We start from the raw sequence: 19957 nt of genomic DNA, 5'->3' as shown, positions 1-19957 counted from the left end.
ATTTTCACAGTTCCTGTAGTAGACATTAACACAGGATAATTTATTTCCTCTGACCATTTAGGTGAACCAGGTTGATGTGAGCTTCTCATTGTAAGAAGTTTGTAGTGGCTCCGCACACAGACTACTCTTTTGGTGTTAAATAAAAATGTTTATTGAATAAACATGCACACAATAAGATAAATAATTAAATCAATTAGTAAAGCAGCATAAAAACTGTAAGTTTTAATTCAATACCCATTGAAAGTGAACTTGCCGATCAAAAATCAACCAAGCCACATTCTTTATATGTACCATTTTTCATTGGGAAAATATTTTCGGAAGCTTACGAAATGAGATTTTGAACTGTCATGTAAAAACAAACTTTAGACGGTAGATATAAAGACAGTTATCGTGTAATCAAATGGTAGCAGAAAATTTTGGAATCAGATCACTTGTTGTTGTTTGAAAATGGGTCTTAAGCGTTGGGGTTTAGAGTGAGATTTGAGGGTAGTAGTGGAGGTGTTGCCTCCCGCTTCCCTACCCCAGCCCCCTAGACAAATGACGTAACATTTGTCCAAATGATGGCGCGGGCGGCGGAGAGAATGAATTTAAATTATCATTCAGTGGTACCAACATACACTGTATACTGCCCAAAATTGGATCTGTGTGGGTGCTTGCCATTGCTACTGTTTAAAAAATATAATTATTTTGCTGCAGGTATCTATATTTAAGTCAATAAATATACGTTACATAATACTTATCTAAATGTCGTACGAATATGAAGAAATGAAATTAATATCGGGTAAGTAAATGAGATACAAAGCTAGTAGGTAGATAATAAAATAATACTGGATTTAAGAGACATGATATATAAGTAAGGATCATAACTTGATCCTCAGGCTCCTGAGTATAGATAATATACACGAGGTGTTGTAATGCCTTCATTACATGGAGATTGATCTTAAAATGTCACTGTAGGAATGCTCGCTGGTCTCATTACAAGCACATATTATATTCTTTATAATCTAATCTGATGGTTCAAATGATTTATGTGCTTGTTCAGGGCACATTAAGGTGATCCCCGATATTATTTGTTTATTGAAATGAATAATTTCATTGCTAAGGTAATACTCATTATTTGAACCTAACTCGTTATTTGAAAAAAATAGAGGCTAAGTTTCAACTCCATGCAGTCAATGCCGCGGGCAACATTACAGTTGTACGAGCAACATAAGAATAGTAAGGGAGTCTGGGAAAACAAAGACGATATTGAGTATAGAGTTATGATTATAAACAACTTTATTAACATACAGAAGAAGACTGAAGACGTGACGTACCTAAAATAGTTTCTAAAAACTAACAATAGGAATTTCTGACAAAGCCACCCATTTAATGTTGTGATTTAATTAAATCTTCAAAAGAAAAAACATAAAGGGTAATAAGAAAAATAGAAACTAACATCTCAATGTCTGTTTGGATTCCATCTTCGAATTCCTTTTAGGCGGGCTTTTTTGGCGGGAACGAAAATTGAGTAATGGCGGCGTCACAGATGGAGTGTGCTAGATTGATAACGGGAATGAAGGGTACCGTCTCGTGTTGTTACTACTGTGTTATTTTGTATATATATATGATATGTTTGCAGTATAGGATGATAAAAGTGCCTAAAATTAGGATATTTATAATATTACTTGAAAACTATGTAAAAAAACCTTAAAAGAGGGAACGTGGCTTTCTCATGTTTCAATAATCAGTCTAGATTTATACGAAACCGGGTTATCGGAGTCTTCAAAGCCAAAATTTAGCAACGAAACATTTAACAACGAAACAACATACATGGTTTTTGAAGAGTGAAATTTATTTTAAACTTAACATACCATAGAATCGCCCTATAAGTCACCCAACTTTATTTATCATTCCCAATCAACAAGTAATCTCCTTAAATCTCCATCACCATATAATTATAGGACACATTTAGACTGAGATAGGCAACGCATTTTTATCGCCTCCTATCCGCGTAGATGCGTACACTGACAAATGGCGATAAGGATAGAGAAACACGTTCGACTCTCTACTCGGAGAAAACAATCGTGCGTGTGGTGCCTAAGAAAAAAAAACAATAGGCCCATGATGAAGACGTAGCCATTGTGAACAACGAGCCAGCCATATTTCACCGCTTTGTATACCTTCAGAGGCCGATTAATTCTAGATATCTCCATTCGCTTGTACGAAATAGTGTGATGAAACCTTTTTTGATTCGTGTTAACAACGCTCGCGTGGGTGGAGACTGGTATAAGATATTTCGTGGGTACTTGTTTTTGACAATGCTTAGGAACAGTATTGACTAACTAAGCTAGCTTTGAAAACGTGTTACAAAATTACCTTATGTAACATCACTTCAAACTGGATATGATCTTTCGGTCGACTTCTACGTTGTTCACAATGTATAATTGTGTGATTTTTTTGTGTTTTTTAACTCCTCTTGACTATGAAATAATGTAATTTTTAATACAAAATATTATATGTCAACGAAGTACCCCAAAAACACCCTTTTTCTTTCGCTAAAAGCGTCCTTAATTAAGAATAATAATCAACAGATAATCAAATCTCATTATCATAAAACCCCAATCCACATTCGAAGGACAAAATAATATAAAAAATAAAACACAAGAACGCCCCAAACGATTTCCATACTCACCTACTTAGAAAGCAGCTAACATTATGCAAATAAGGTAAATTGAATTACCCGAGTTAAATGTCGTATAAGATAAAAACGACAGAGCCATCTACAACCGAATGAGAAGACTTGGTATTAACATATTCAAACCTTATTGAATATTTATACTATGTAGTATGTCTGTCGGCTTTTACTCAGCCTGTAGCGCTAATGGAAGTCGCTATCTCTCCTATGTATGTGTCAAAGAAAAAGGAATAATTGGGTTAGCGGTTCCTTTTAGAAGGATTCGGATTCGAGTAGTGCTTTTTTTTCTTGAGAGTAACCAGTTTTGTGGGGGAAATAATGATCTGGAAATTGAATCGCACTGTGCCGAGCAGAAGCACATATGTATTTATGTATGTTATATACTTGTTTACTTGTACTAGCCCAAATACCTCGACCAACCCACAGCGCAGCAGCGTGGTGGAGTATGCTCCATACCCTCTCCGGTTGATTGAGGGGAGGCCTGTGCCGAGCAGTGGGACGTATATAGTCTGTTTATTTTATGTCATGTGTATATACTAGTTTACTATCCCATCTGCAATGCTAAGCATAAAATCTATAATTTCTTGGATATATCTTCAAACACAAATTCTTATATGGTATTTTATCAACATAATATTATGCAGTTGCTTGGTCTATAATGTCTTCCAAGAAAATTCCTTGTATGTTCTACTCGGCACCGCCGCCATACACGGCAACCTATTAAAATCGCATCAAAATCCATAGCCTGAAGATACTTCGATATAAGTAGAGAAATATCGGGCGCACGCTATTAATGCCTCATCCATTCTTACTCTCAAATAATGTATTCATATTTAATTCGACAAAGATTTTCTTTTGTTAAGACTTTAGTATTGAAAGTAAACCGTTAACAACATTTCGCCATTCAAATCATTTTGGGATTTCTTTGATGTTCATGCTGCTTAAACAGTTGAGGTAAATAATTTATTTTAGATATAATTTCGCAGGTGACGTTATTTTTTTTTGCCCTGCGAATAATCAAAGTGTGAAACGCTTCAAAACATTGGGGATAGAGGTATTACTTGAACAGTATAAAAATATTAGGTTACCCGGCATTGCATCTTCGAATAATTAAGTGTAAAGATTCACAATAAAATAGTTAAGTGATAAAGTATCGATTACTATAAAAAATATACACGCTTTAGTAGGCGCTATGTGTTACATCGGAAAAGAATGCAACACCTGTCCCTTAGAAAGATAGAAGCATATTATCTTAAAGGAGACTCTGTAGTCTGAGAGGGTCTTTATTTACATTATACAGAATTTACTTGAGGGAACCAACTATTAGTTTATAACTATATTTATTGTGAATATAGATAAGTAGCAAATGACTTGTATGCAAATTAAAATCAGAAAAAGAAGTCTTGTTAAAAGAAGATTTTACACGATCAAATAAGGAAATTTATTTTATAATATAATATAATGAAATATTCATTGTCTTATAATATTTGATACTATATTTGAAAAAACAAGTGCCAAGCAACCAATTATAAAAATCAAGCACAAAAAGTACTGAATCAACTTTTTAATCAGTTCGTTTGCACAGATTAAGGTCAGGATTCTCACATAGGCTCATGAATATATAAACAAGTGTTTATATAATGTCTGGCTGGGATTAAAATTCAAATATTCTGACAAGTCAATCTACAGTCCCGGGCGGGCTCGCCCGCGGACATCGCCGTCCTACCGATGGCCAGTATACGCGGGGGTTACAGAGTATACAGTTAGAGACGCCTCTTATTTTTTTTATAACAAATGGCGATATAAGGATATCAAATTAATAGGATAAACATACCTTTATAATTAAAGGTGAAAATTTGAGTGACTAATAAAAAGAAACTGTTGAGTGTTCCAAAATTTTGATCATTATCTGTCATTGTCAACAAAACTAAACATCGGTTAAGGCACATTACTTTATGTATTATGATTATGGACCTCGTGTAACAAATACACAACAATTCTATGTAAAATAAGTATCCGCGGCGCATCTTGTCACATGCGATAAAATCTAACGACACTGTACGGTCACAAGTACCAATATTTATATACACTTTGAAACTATGGTCCATTAACTTTTTTGACAAATTAAACCATAAGTCTCATAGAATGTCAAATGATAGTACGACAGGGTTCTAAAGTGGGTACATGATATTGCTCATGTCTGTACAACCGATATTGAATTTTATTTGAACAGCCGTAATATCTTAATTTGAGGGGACGAACTTATACTATCTACATAACTTATGGTTTACATATTTACAACACGGTTCGGACGCTTTTTTTTAGAAAAGCTCCTTATCAGTGATTATGATATTGCTCCGCGTTGCGCACCGATTCAATATGACAGAAGAAAAATAATTGAGAAATGTTTTCAATCATAACTGCTATTTTTCCATTGTTTCTGTTTTGTCATAACACTTCCTTCAGATGAGTTATACTCCTTGTTGCGTACTTACATTTTATAGTTTATAGTACTTTTCTATAATGTAGAACCTTGTTGTTCTTTAATATAGAAAGTACTACTGCAATTATTTATTTTATTTTTCGTTATACGAGTAATTTTTACAACATTTTCTAGAGTTTACATTCTTTTTATACCTATCAAATAACCAATTAATAGTAAAAAAAAATATAAAGATTATAACTCTACGTTTCACTACGGATGAGAGCTGTGAAATCAAAAATCCTTAAAAAATCAAATATAATTATGTACTTATATTAAAAATGTTATTTCAGCATTTTCGCTTCATTAAATGCTAATTTGGAGTTTAAAGATCGCGTTGGAAAAAACAAACAAGTTTTCATAGACATGGAATTAATGTTTTTGATTGGTAGTAATAAACGCAAACCATTAATTCCGATTGTCACCACCAACCAAGTATGATTTTGCGCAATAAATTCGAAAAATATACTAAGAAGGCGGCGCAGAAATTGTCATGAATGTTATTTTTGGTAAGTGCATAAATGTATACCTACATCATATTACTTTTAATTGACTATCAATAGTGATTATGTCCCAAAATACTTTTCAGAGTTAGATGTATACATGGAAACTTTAAATCATTTTCTTATCTATCTCAAAAATTATACAAAAATTGACAACTACTTAAAAAAATGAAGAAAAATAAAATACCATAAATAAAAAAAAATCTCTTAAATGGTTTATGTGAAAGCGCAACGTATACTGCGTACATTAAGCACATTCAATGCATTTGCATACGTTCCTACCCGAAGTACCTACGACTGCTGGATTAGAACGTGTGATCTGGCCCTTAGGGTTACACCCTGATAGATAACTTTACCGACAGATTATGGAAAATTAATTCAGGTAAGATTATTCAAGCATGTTTACTTTGTCTTACTAGTTAAGTATAATATTTACATAAAAAGTTATTATTAGCATCATAAATACTTGCAAGGTAATAATATAATTGCAAACAAAAAAGTTAAAAGTCTTACCTATCTTGAAATTAGAAAACGTTAATCAAACTTAATAGCTCTACAATTAAAAAGCGCACCGACTATGTTAGCCAAGAATTAAAATGTCAAAATCAAACACAAAAGACGCCATATTTGGTCGGCCGGCACGTAGTGGAACACGCACCGCTAACAGAAAATAAGGGACACACAGAAAGACAGGAAGGGCACGTGTGAGCGGGATAGCATCAAAACAGACCCCTGACTGAAAGGGAAGGGAATAGTGACGCGATGATTGAACGCGCCACAAGAAAAATGATCGCCCGTCAAGCGGCGACTGAGAGAAACTACCCCTAGCGGGCGAGACAAGGAAAGATATAGTGACCGTGTGCTCGTGGGAAAAGGACGGCAGACGCCAAAATAGGGGTGACGTGCGGTGATGGATTATGCTTTTCTCTCTAAAGAAGGGAGGGGCTCACAGGTCGTTATGGAAAAAGCTGTGGAAGCGGGGACCGACATGTGTCGGAGACATAGACCAACCGATGCAGCGATGGCGGCTTAATTGATTCCTTTGCGGAATGAAAACAACGAAGAAATATATTTTGATAAATACATTTAAAAATATATATCCGTTAATATCATGACTCTATTAATAGCTATAAAATGTAAGATCGCCATATGGTAAAGATATAAAAAATCTTAAATTGTAGGTATTTGTTTGCTTTAAATAAAATTAATTAGATGACATTAATTCTACTGACATGAGCATTGTCGATTGCCGTTACTGGTTTGGCAAAAACATAGGAAGCACAGATATTTGGCACTATGTTTAGTGTCATAGTGTGGAATGCGCACAGTTACGGCTAAGTACGTGTTAAGTGTGGCAGGACCCTAACAATCAAGCAGAGGCCCTTATATTAAAATTTTTCGAGAGGGGCACCTAGAATGGTACCCACCGAGGCCTTTGTCCACTTTGAAGCGCGTTTATTGTTTTATGCCTTTGTTGTATGAAAATTTAAATCCTTAATTATTCATAGGATTGTTGTCCTCGACAATATTTTCACAATAGGCCGGGGTTCGCGAGGGAGGTAATCGGTTTGATTAATAAATTGTCAAGTTGAATCCAGCGTTAGAATATAAATTGTTACCGCAGATATTTCATTCTATTATTATGGAGAGATTTCGGTCATTGTTTTACTAAATGTTATATCTCATTCTGTCACCTGATTGTTGTAGGGTACAGGTTTCAATGGAGGTGTCTCTCGGTTTATGTGCGGAATTATATCTGTCTGTACTGTCTTGGGGTGTAATGTAGGTATTTGTGGGTATACAAGTATCTTGGTGTCACTTATACATGGTATACCTACTTACTTATAATAGTAAGATGTGTGAAAAGTCACACAAAAAAATGGAAACTCTCAAAAAAAAAAGCTCTTCAAATATCTTATATTCTAAAAGGATTCGTACAATTTCAATTACAGGTTTTAAAAAAGCCCAAAGTAAAGTTTTGAACTTCGGACAATAATTTCACAACCTAACTTAACACGGAAAAACTCTTAAAAAACGGCCATATTGCAATAAAATACAAACGCTTTAAAATAGGGTTGCATTACAAGCAGTTACCGTAAAACAAATTAATTTAGAACCAGAGGAAGATGTAAAAACTTCCAAACAACGATTACGTTTATTGCGTACCATTATATTAATCATCGGCGAAATTAATTTTTCATTTGGACAAATCGCCGAGAGGTTCGTACAAATGTTTTTCGGGCTTGATTGATATCTTAGGTTGGGATAAGAATTTTCTTACCAAGTCGCATAGGGACTGACATCTGGCGGCTTCGCGTGTAAAGAACAAATAAGTCGGTCTGTAGAAGAAACTGAACTTATCCGTAATATATTTAATTTTGTTGGGGAGAATCTTAGAGAAGGAAAGTTAAACGTTCATTTAAGTGTTTTTTTTTGTACCGTACGGTCACGAGCATTAATATGTATACTCTTTGGTACCATGTCACATTAACTTTTTTGACAAGTTGAACTGTAAGTCGCACTAAATGTAGTGCGACAGAGTCCTAAAGTGGGTACATTATATTGCTCATGACTGAACACATCTTTTAGAAGTTATAATGTGAGGTAGATAATATCTTCTCTCGTGTGGGTTGTGAGACCTACCTACCTCATCAACCCTGTTGCCAGGGTTACTACTGAGCCGCCAAAGGTCCCTGACACGACTCATGTGACAAATACAAACTTACTTAAGTATATAGTAGCCGGAACCGGACTACTTAATGTACCCTTACTTTCGGACAATCAGGGGTCTGTTTAATAAAACTTACAATTGTAAATTACAATGACAATTTGATGTACATTGCGGAGATAGTGATCACAAACATTTTGCAGTTTCATATTAGCTACGTAATGAACACCAAATTGTCGTTGTAATTTACAATTGTAAGTTTTATGAAACAGGCCCCTGGTGATCAGCCTGCAATGTCCTTACCAAACTAGTCATCACAAAGTGATTTTTGTGGTAAATCCCCCACAAAAAGATTCCATCCCGGAACCTTCAGGTCGTAAGCTCAAAAGTCATAATTACCTACTTACAACATTATTAGATAACTAGATAATCCAATTTATGGACTTGAAACTTAATAAATTCGTGTCGAAATATATATTTCACAAGATTTACACTTTATGATGTTTTAACGTACCTACTTAAATGTTAACAAAAAAGTACGGTTATGGTTACACTAATTAAGTGTTAAGCTTCTGTAACTGCGTAATTGTGTAAAGGGCATTGAACATTTCACTATGGAGGCTGGCATAGCCTGGTGGCGCCACCTAGCGGATTTTTCAAAACTGCGGCGCACGATGAAACCTGTGCATATCAATAGGGGGCACTTTTCTGCACAAAAAAGCTTTAATGAACCTATGCTCTAAAGCGTCACGTTTTCAAGATATTTAGCTTGAAAGTTCCGAAAAGTGTTGTATGAACAAATCGATTTTACTTTTATATCTCCCCTCCGGACTTTTACCTCTCCCCTCCGGACCTCGAATCGAGCGAACGTCTACCAAAGTCTTCGCAAATTTATTTTTGAAATTATTTAATTTAAATAGAAAAATTCAGTGCAAAAATTAGTGCCGTAAAAATAGGAGCGCATAAAGTGCAAGGAGTTAGCGTAAGTGAAGTGCGACTTACGTGTCCCCGCTCGGCTCCCCGCCACTGCATGCCACTACCTACTTGTGTCGTCGATCGTCCAGCTTCGTGTGTGTCCGTGTGTGTTCGTTTCGATGTGCGACGCGGTAAACGGTCCGTCTTGTCCAGTCTGCAGTGCGAGTGAGTCACACACAACACTACACCACGTCATAGCTGTTGTCATAGCAACGAGAGACGCGGCATACTGAGTACCTACTGCTATTCATATCGCCCTGGTACTTTAAGCTAACGAATTGGGAATTGAGCTGCGGCGGCGTGGGGGCGTTTGGTTATTCGCTACTCAAGACCCTACTGTTATGTAACCCTATCACCTTGAAGTTGATGACATCGATCCAAGGATTCAAACACATTGCTCCCGAAACACTAGCGACTGTTCGCAAAACACTGCCAACCGTATATGAACGCCTGGTATCTGCAGTTGGGGTTATTTACAAACCAGCGATAGACGCATGATAATAACACAGAGCGTATTACCACAATTACGCTCTCTTTATATTTGTGTGGCCCTGGTATTGAGATTGTTCTGCTGCTTTGTTTCCTTCCCAAATTCCCCCTAAGTACAAAATATGAAACGCACGCCTCCGAAGACTGTGAAAGCGACGCCTGATAAAATTATTGCTAGTATATCTGCTGAAGACTCCAATAATGTAACTATCCGCAACACGTCACGTGTTAGCCAGAGCGAAGGTAAAAGCGATATTATAAGTGATTCCCAGTCACTACTACTTCAAAATATGCTAAAGGCCATGTTTAAGAAGTTTGAGACTAGGCAGATAGCACGCCTCGACTCGTTGGAAAAGCAAATCTCAGAGATAAAAGCTCAAAACGTCCTTATTCACAACACCAACGTTGAGATCGAAAAATCCATGTCTGATATATCGGATCGTATCGATTCAATCCAAGTAATTATCACTGGACTGGAAGCTGACCGTAAGGACCTTAAATTGGAAGTATCTAAGTTGCATGACAGGTGCGAGGAACTTGATAAAAACTTGAACAAGACCGTGATTGAGCTGACTAATGTACCTAAGAGAACGACCGAAAATAAAGCAGACTTATATCGCTATGTTGGCAGCTTTGGCTCCGCTTTGGGATTAAAAATCGAAACGAATGACTGCAGAAACATTTTCCGCAAACCCAGCATGAAAAGTAAAGATACTTCCTCGATTCTGATTGACTTTACTTCTTGTCTTACTAAAGCAAGAGTCCTTGATGCCGTGAAATCAAGATACAAGACTAATTTGCCTCATCTTATAGCCTCTGATCTAGGCATGGAAAATGACAGAACTAATATTTACGTCAATGACTATCTAACACCGAAACAACGTCGTCTTCTCTACCTGGCAAAGCAGTTGAAAACTGAGGATAACTACGCATTTGCATGGGCCTCGGATGGTAATGTATTTTTGAAAAAAGCAGAAGGTGAACGGGCGATCCTGATAAAAAGTGAGCTCCAGCTGCAGTTGTTAAGGTCTAAAATGTGACTAGTTTCTACTACCATTGTATCTCTAGCCCTATGTTTTAGTTTTCATTTTACGAGGGAATTTAAATTGTACCCTTTTGATAAATACATTCACACACTCTACACACTAGGTACACTTACATGTAACACACTCTCCTACATCCACAATGGGGTTTGTTTTATTATGTTATTTTTGGGTAAATCCTCTTCTATATTATTTGTTTGTTATATCCTTCAAAGGTTGGTAATAAAATCATTGTCTAAATTGTTTGTCCTCCTCAAATATACTCGCCAAATTCGCTGATGTAAATCAATTACTGGACGAAGTTGACGGTTCTGGGATCTCGGTAGTTAAAAACTGCTCTGCTGACTCCATCATAACTTTTCTTACTAATCCCCGTAAGAAAACTAAGATTTTATGCCTTAACATATGTAGTATAAATGCCAACTTCGATGCGCTATTAACGCTACTGGCTCGTATAAATGTTGTAATCGACTTTATCATACTTACTGAGTGCTGGCTCTCCTGTTGTCACGATAATCTCCCTATACTTGATGGTTTTATTTCTTATCGCACTCATGACAATTATAATCAGAACGACGGCGTAGTGGTTTTCGTAAAAAACTCGATTAATTGTGTTATATCAGAGCCGTCATTCCCTGAATGCAACTGTATTATAATAAAAATATCAAACCATACAGTCATTTTAGCCATCTACCGTCCACACTGCTACAAAAAGAATGTCCCCTTGTTTATTGAGTCACTGAATAATGTCCTTAAATCTCTGTCGTCTTTTAGGAATATCATATTAACAGGAGATATAAATATAGACATATCCCCAGATAGTATTGAGCCACATTCGGATGATTACCTAAACCTACTGGCCATGCATGGACTGTTGCCGACACACACAGAGCCTACTCGAGTCAAAACCTGTCTGGACCACTTCTTTTTAAAATTTACTCACTCAAGTTTAACATTCATAATCGATTCTGCAGTAACAGATCACAAGCCCATTCTTTTATGTCTTCCTATGTCTCAGCCTGACTACGCTCGTATAAGAGTATCTCGCATTGATTATGAAGGTCTAGACCATACGATGCAGACTCTTAACTTTCACCCGGTTCTCTCTTCTACGGATCCTAATGTTGCTGCCTCACTCTTGGTTTCTCTGCTCTCGCAGGCTCTTATTTCTAATACCAAGATCCTAATGGTGCCTCGAAGAGCTAGGATAATTAAACCCTGGATTACTTTAGGTTTACTGCGTTGCATGCGAAACCGTGACTTTATGCATAAAAAGTTAAGAGAAGCTCCAAACAACGATGTTTTGCGAACTACTTATCGTAGGTACAGAAATTTTTGTAACGAAATATTAAAGAAAGTTAAACGAGAATACCAAAAAAAGGAAATAATAGATGCAGGCTCAAATAAAAAGAAATTATGGAATGTTATACAGTCTAATACAGGCTTAAAAAAACCTAGGGATGGCTCTAGTCGTTTGTTGTCTTGCTCCAATGACTCCCACCACTCCGTTAATGTTGTTAATAATTACTTTGTTAGCTGTGGTAAATTACTTGCTGATAAAATTAAAGCAAATCAACCAAATCGCATTGTACCGTCAGACTGGGCCAATAGCTCCAATTGTCAATCTTTTGGTCTACTGGATACGGATGAGGAGGAAATTAATAGACTTATTACAGCCTTAAAAACTAGCAATACCTCTGGTTGGGACGGTATTTCGTCTGCTTTTTTGAAAACTTACAAAGGTATCTTGATTGAGCCTATAACGCACTTATGTAAACTAAGCTTACAAGCTGGCATCTTTCCAAATGTCTTTAAAATTGCTGTTGTCTTACCTATTTATAAGGCTGGGGATCGTGATTGTGTTGAAAACTATAGACCCATTTCTATTCTCCCCACACTCTCTAAGATACTGGAACGGCTAATGAACAATAGACTCACCAAATTCTTAGAAGCTAATAACTTTCTATCTGATCAGCAATTTGGGTTTCGAGCTGGGCTATCAACATCTGATGCTGTCCGTGATTTGATTCAGTTTTTGGTGGAGGGGTTGGACGTTGGCGAGAAATGCGTATCAGTATTTCTGGACTTAGCCAAAGCATTCGACACAATCTCGATTCCCATTCTCTTAAAAAAGCTTGAATGCTTGGGCATTAGAGGCAATCAATTAAAGTTATTTGAGAGTTATCTTACTGGACGGACACAGCGGGTAAAAATTGATGATTATGTTAGCTCGGACTTGCCTATAAATTGCGGAGTGCCTCAAGGGAGCATTCTGGGTCCATCGCTGTTTCTGGTGTTTATTAACCACTTGTGTTCTACCCCACTGCCTGGAGGCAAAATTATATCTTTTGCCGATGACACAGCTTTAGTGTTTAAAGCAAGTTCATGGCAGGAGGTCTTCAGTATCGCACAGTCTGGCCTTAATGTTGTGGTTTCATGGCTTCTAAATAACTATCTTACAGTTAATACTGACAAAACCAAATACATGACCTTTGCTATCCGTAGTCCCCAGATCCCGCCAGATTTCTACGAGTTGATTGCCCACTGTTGCAACCAGGCACCAGACCAGATCTCTTCGTGCTCCTGTCTTAGTCTACAACGCGTCCCGGTCATTAAATATCTTGGTATTAATATTGACCAACACCTTAACTTTAAGACTCATATTAACCTGGTGGCATCTCGCGTTAGAAAACTTATTTACGTGTTCAGGTGTCTTCGACATATTGCTAATTTTGACTTGATTAAAACAGTGTACTTTGCTATTTGTAAATCAATTCTTACATACTGCATTACGTCCTGGGGCGGTGCATCAAAGTCTAATTTGATGAAGCTTGAGGTTGCCCAGAGAGCAGTATTGAAGGTTGCGGCCTTCCGTCCGTACCTCTTCCCGACAATTGCACTTTACCAAGACTGGCAGGTTCTGTCGATCCGTAAGCTCTTTATTCTCTCAATTATAATGAAAATGCATGTGAGTCTGACCTATGATCCGAATCTTGTGGCTTCGAAGAGACGGTCGGATATTGTTTGCCCCTCCAAACCTTGCAAGACCTCATTTGCTCGTAGGTTCTTCTTCTTTCTCGGTGCATATATTTATAATAAAATTAACAGACGGTGTAATATTTACAACCTAAATATTTATAAGTGTAAGAAATCTGTAACAAACTGGTTACTTACACTAACATATGATGAGACTGAAGACCTCCTCAGCGTAATTTCTTAGGTGCATCATTTCTATTTTTATTTCTTATATTTTGTTTCGATTTTGATTTGCCTAAATCTCGGAATCTTAAAATGGACTTTTAACTCCCATTTTATGGTCACCCATTTTTACACACACACACACACACAATACTTTCATTTACACACCATGCACACCAAATCACACCATCACATATTTTGACACAAATAGTTGTTCTACTTAATTCCCTATTGATTGATTGATTAGTTTTTTAATTTTTATCCTTATTTCTTTTATTTTTGTAGTCGTTTGTTTCTTTCTAAGTTGTAATTATGGCTACCCATTAAGACTGCTGATCTGGAGGTGGAGGCCTGGAATCCTATAATACAGGGTATCCTAGTCTAGGTTCCAGCCTTTACACATGATCACCCGTTATGTTTAACCCTATTGTCTAAGATGTTTATGTACACTTTGTATCATGATATGTTGTGAAGGAAATAAATATTTTTATTATTATTATTATTATTATTATTATATGCAATTGGAATATAGTGACTAAGTGATCATGCATGGAATATCAGTGTTTAATATACCACATATTTACTTTATTGAAAAATAAATAAATAGAAAATAGATAAAATAAATATCTATAACTTACTTTTATGTGTAACTTAAAAGAAATCCAGAAACGAGTCGTGAGATGTACAGCTCATGACTTATTCTCGTGGTAATCACGCTCAAAGTTATTTGCTATGATTGTCTAACAATTTCACACTTTTTGAGTTTTTATGTTTATTCAATGATCATCATCATCATCAATTTAAGAGCCACGCTCTTGTCGGTGTAGCATTTTCCATTCCAGTCTATCAAAGGCCAATTCCTTGACTTCCCTATAAGACACGACGTTAACCTTTTCTTTAATCTGTTCCATGTAAGCTCTTCTTGGTCTTCCCCTTCCTCTCTTTCCTTCTATGATGTTTTTAATGAATTCGTCGTGTCTTATTAGGTGTCCAATCATCTTGCCTCTTCTGTCCTCAATAATTCTCAGTATTTGTCTCTTTTCCCTTACTCTTACTAGCACTTCCTCATTTGTAACCCTTTCTGTCCAACTTATTCTTTCCATCCTCCTCCAACACCACATTTCAAAGGCCTCGAGTCTCTCTCTGTCCTTCTGTGTCAGTGTCCAAGTTTCACATCCATAGAGGGCTATACTCCATACGAAGGTTTTGACACATCTTTTTCTGATAGATTTGGCAATCTTAGCCTTGAATATGCACCCTTTGTTATGAAAAGCTTGTTTTGCCATTGCTATTCTGGTTTTAACGTCTAAAGTACATCTTGAGTCATTCGTTATTATGCTGCCTAGATACTTAAAGTTCTTTACATTTTCAATCGGGATATTATTTAACTTAATTATTTGGCTGTCTATTTTTGGAGTTTTGGAAATTGTTAGAATTTTGGTTTTACATATATTAATTTTAAGGTCGTATTTTTCAAAAACTGTGTTCATTGTGTTAAGTAGGGTTTCTAGGTCTTCTTTATTACTGGCCAGTGCCGCAATATCGTCTGCAAATCTGATACTAATTATATTCTGTCCATTTATTGTTATTCCGTTACTGATTTTAGCTATTTCCTTCATGGCACCCTCTATGAAAATGTTAAATATTAGTGGAGATAAGGAACAGCCCTGTCTTACACCTTGCCGTACTCTAGCTTTTCTCTTCACTTCTCCTATTTCTACGACAGTTTCCTGGTGTTTATATAGTTCGTATATTATCCTTCGGTCTCTATAATCCATTCCTACTTCCTTCAATCCCCTCATCATTTTCCTCCAGTTTACCTTGTCAAAAGCCTTTTCAAGGTCTATAAAAGCCACGCTGGTATCCATGCTTAAATCCAATCTCCTGTCAATTATCAGTCTTAAAGCTAATATTGCTTCTCTTGTACCTTTCTTTTCCCTGAACCCATACTGGTCATCTCCCAGACATCCCTCAGCTTTAGGTCTCAGTCGGTTTTGAATGATTTTAAGTAAAATTTTTGAAGCCTGTGATATTATGCTCAGTGTCCGGTGTTCTTCGCATTTCAAAGTATTTGGTTTTTTTGGTAATGCCAAAGTTTTACTAACTTGAAAGTCTGTTGGTATTTTGCCAGTTGTATTCAATGAAAGGCAGCTTAAATGTCTAATCACAGTGAAAGCAGGTGGGGTGTGAAAATTCGCTTTTAGGACTACTTTACTTTACAGCAGTGTATGGAACATACCTAGTTCGTATAGACACACCAATGGGGTGTGTGCCTTCAATGCAACGGGACCTTAAGCTGTTTAGTTCATAACAATCATATTACATGAACACATTGTTCAATTATTCATCGATTTTCTTAGTTGTGTTTTTATAAGTATGAAATAAAACATCGCAAAAGTAGTCATATAGTTATTTATATTTTTCTTAAAAATGTAATCAATACTAATTGTTATTGAATACATACAGTGTATATACTTATAACAAATAGGCTTTTTTTATACAAATTCGTACCTATTAGGATAATGAATATCAGTTTTCTTGAATAATCAATCTTCTTCTTCATCAGAAATAATAACTTGATCTAAAAAGGCAGCAGGGGGTTGAATTTCTTGGTGCCGAGCCCATCCCATATACCAAACTATGCACATGACATGAGCACAGCACCCGAGTGTCCGTTTTCCAACTATACAGCTGCAATAGTGACCGACAAGTTTATTTCTGTTTTTCAAACTATTATTTAGCAAGATATATACAAAATAAATTCTGTTGCTCTGGTGCCTCGAGAGTATTTTAGCTCTTGTCAACCAAGGATCACAAACTACTATGTTGTATTGATTTAAATTATAGTCAACTTCAAAATCTTCATACACTTCAATGAAAAACGTTCCGTTTTCTTTTAGGTGTTCGCCATAGTAGCTTTTTGCCTGCGTCACTTGATACGGCCCCAGAGACATTATCAACAGATCCTCATATGATAAGATGGGAAACTGTTGAAAGCCTTCACTTGAGTTTATAGCTTGGAAAGCGGCTCTGCGTTGATTTAAATTGTTTTGTATTACAAACTCGCACAGATAGTTTGGGGCGTCGTGCTTAAGGTATATATCGTTGATTATTTCATTTACGAGTGGGTGATCTGTCAACCGTTTTCCGAAGGCATTTATTAGGGCGCAAGCAATCCTCACTTCCTCTTTTAAATGTGGCATATTCGATGGAAACGATAAGAATACTGTTGCATCAATAATTAAGTAAGTACGTCACATTTAGACTGCGTTTCCACCAGTAACATGCTAGATGCTACGTTGCATACCCTACAATCGGGTTCATTGTGCCGATCAGAATCAGACCCAATTATCTGATTGGTGGATATTAAACCTAGCAACGTAGCACATGTCAGATGAAAAAACAGCCTTACCGTTGTGCTTGCATTAATATGAACTGATTACTCTCTACTGTTACAAAAAAATGCAAATATCATTTATTATACATAATTAAGTGGTAATAGTTGGCTATAAAATCTATTGAAAGCGTAAGTCTGGTACACAAGTGATACGCTTGGCGTAAGAGCTATCTCTGGCTAATTATAATAGAGATAAGTTGACGACTTTCTGTTAAAAATGTTTTGCGTTGATTACACTTCGTCTAAGACGCTACATAATGAGAGCTTCGATAAAGTAGGATATATTATTTCCATACACGAATTTTTTTCATATGACATTTCGATTATGAAAAGCACGATTGAGAAACGAGCCGAATTATACATTGTCATTTTATGTATTATACTGACCAGGGACTATAATATATATACCAGATACACTGCATACTGAGATTTTTAATTTTTGCAATGTTCAAATAAGATTACTTAGCTCTCGATCGTCAAATAAGTGGCGAGCATAATTCAGGATGTTGGGGTGCCTAGCAATATAATCTTCAGTTGTCAAGTAAGACTGTATAGGACGCCGAGATCTTCGGCGCGGGCCACGAACAGTGCTTACACCACAACAAAAAACATTGCCTGGCACCAACATGACTGGACATCTTGCCAAGACAACAACAACAAATTCAACAATAACACTAACAAAGTCAACAAAAATACTAACAAACTCAAGAGGAATATTAACAAACTCAACAGTGGTAACAAATACAACAGAATGAACAGGATAGAGTCTCAGAACAGAGAAAAGCGCGTGCGCACGTTGAAGATAAAAGCGGCAAACTGACTGAAAGTTCACCCGACTGCCAATCGTCCTATTGTATTTATTGTATGATGTTGTCTCACTCACACTTATTGTATGGCTATTCGCTATCCTTGTTGATTCCGCCGAAATAATAGAAATTCGTGCAACTTTAAACAAAGGACCTCCATTTTCGTAGTTCCTGGAATTAAACGAGAAAGCAAAATGGCAGTTAATAAGTACACCATTTTGTTTCTCTTACACAGATTTCTTAAACTTCGAGAATTCTGCTTTTTAACGAGTACTAATGATGCCGCACTAAACGCATTGCGTATATAAAAATGTAAACTTTATTTTATATTTCATTAGATCCTGTCGTTGTGTCAGGTAAAATCAAGTTAAGGAGTAAATGACGCCTATATCATACATAACACAAACTGATAAACTCAGTTTGCAATTAATAACCTTAGATAAGGTGTGCACAGTTAAGTACCTATGTACTTCCTATATAATGTAGCAAAGACAAAAACCATTAATGTTGTTGCAAGTATTTATTAATTTCATTTTTTCAATAAGATAAATATGTTGTATATTAAATAATGTTTCATGTATAATCAATCACTTTGTCACTATATTACGATTGTATATAGATAAAGAGTAAAATCGATTTATCCATACGACACTTTTCGTAACTTTCAAGCTAGATATCTTGAAAACGTGACACTTTAGAGCATAGGTCCATTAAAGCTTTTTTGTTCAGACAAGTGTCCCCTATCGATTTGCACAGGTTTCATCGTGCGCCGCAGTTTTAAAAAATCCGCTAGGTGGCGCCACTGAGATATGCCAGAAAGGTTCATAGCCCTTTGCTTATTATAAGAAAAAAAAAATTCACACAACTCGTTGAATGGTCGCTAATTTGCAATTTGATCGTGCGCATTCATCTTAACACAGTGTCAAAAGCTCAAAAATAACTAAGTAGGTACGTGTTGCATAATTGATTTACCGCGTTATTGTTTCAAAGCCTCGCCGCATAACCGTCTCATTAACGATTCAAGAGAGCAAATCGTGCTACCTAATTATAACTGAATGGCTTAAGACAATACCGTATTTATGTTCAGCCATTTATCACACAAAGAGCCAATGTTTCGGGCAGCCAGCTCACACTAACCACACAATGCGACCAACAGCCTTAAAATCGCGCTTAGAAAAACTATTAGTACCTGTGAATCATGACAAATAGACACAGACAAAACTATGACAGTTTCTCGCGCATGCGCTCTCTAAGACAAAAGAAAACGTTTAAAAAAATATAAAGAAACAATTGCCTTTTATGAGTGTGTTAATGCGACTATTTTTTAAGTCTACGCGTTAAATAAGTATTCATAACGAATTTGATACTCATTTGTTTACGTTCTGAATTCGAATTGTTACGTTAGTTTAATTATAAAGGGAAATGATGTGGGGTGAATTACTAATTACGTTGACTTGCAACATGGTCGGGTCTACATTCTTGAATAATGTTCACGTAAAGGAAATACCTAGTTAAATATATATTACTTTAGAATTTCTTCCAAGGAAAGTGGTGTGAGTAATGAGCACAATCGGAATTTTAATCCGAACGTTAAAATATTGCGGTAAGTACATTGACAATAGTTAATCATAGGAAAGTTTGTTGACACCGCGATCCATTATACATGAGCGTGCGATTATTTTGATGGATTCCCGGGAACGACCATCAGCACTCCCCTAA

Source organism: Pectinophora gossypiella, chromosome 10 (assembly GCF_024362695.1).
Source record: "Pectinophora gossypiella chromosome 10, ilPecGoss1.1, whole genome shotgun sequence".
NCBI classification, from domain to species: Eukaryota; Metazoa; Arthropoda; class Insecta; order Lepidoptera; family Gelechiidae; genus Pectinophora; species Pectinophora gossypiella.
Note: the sequence above shows the minus strand (reverse complement) of the source record.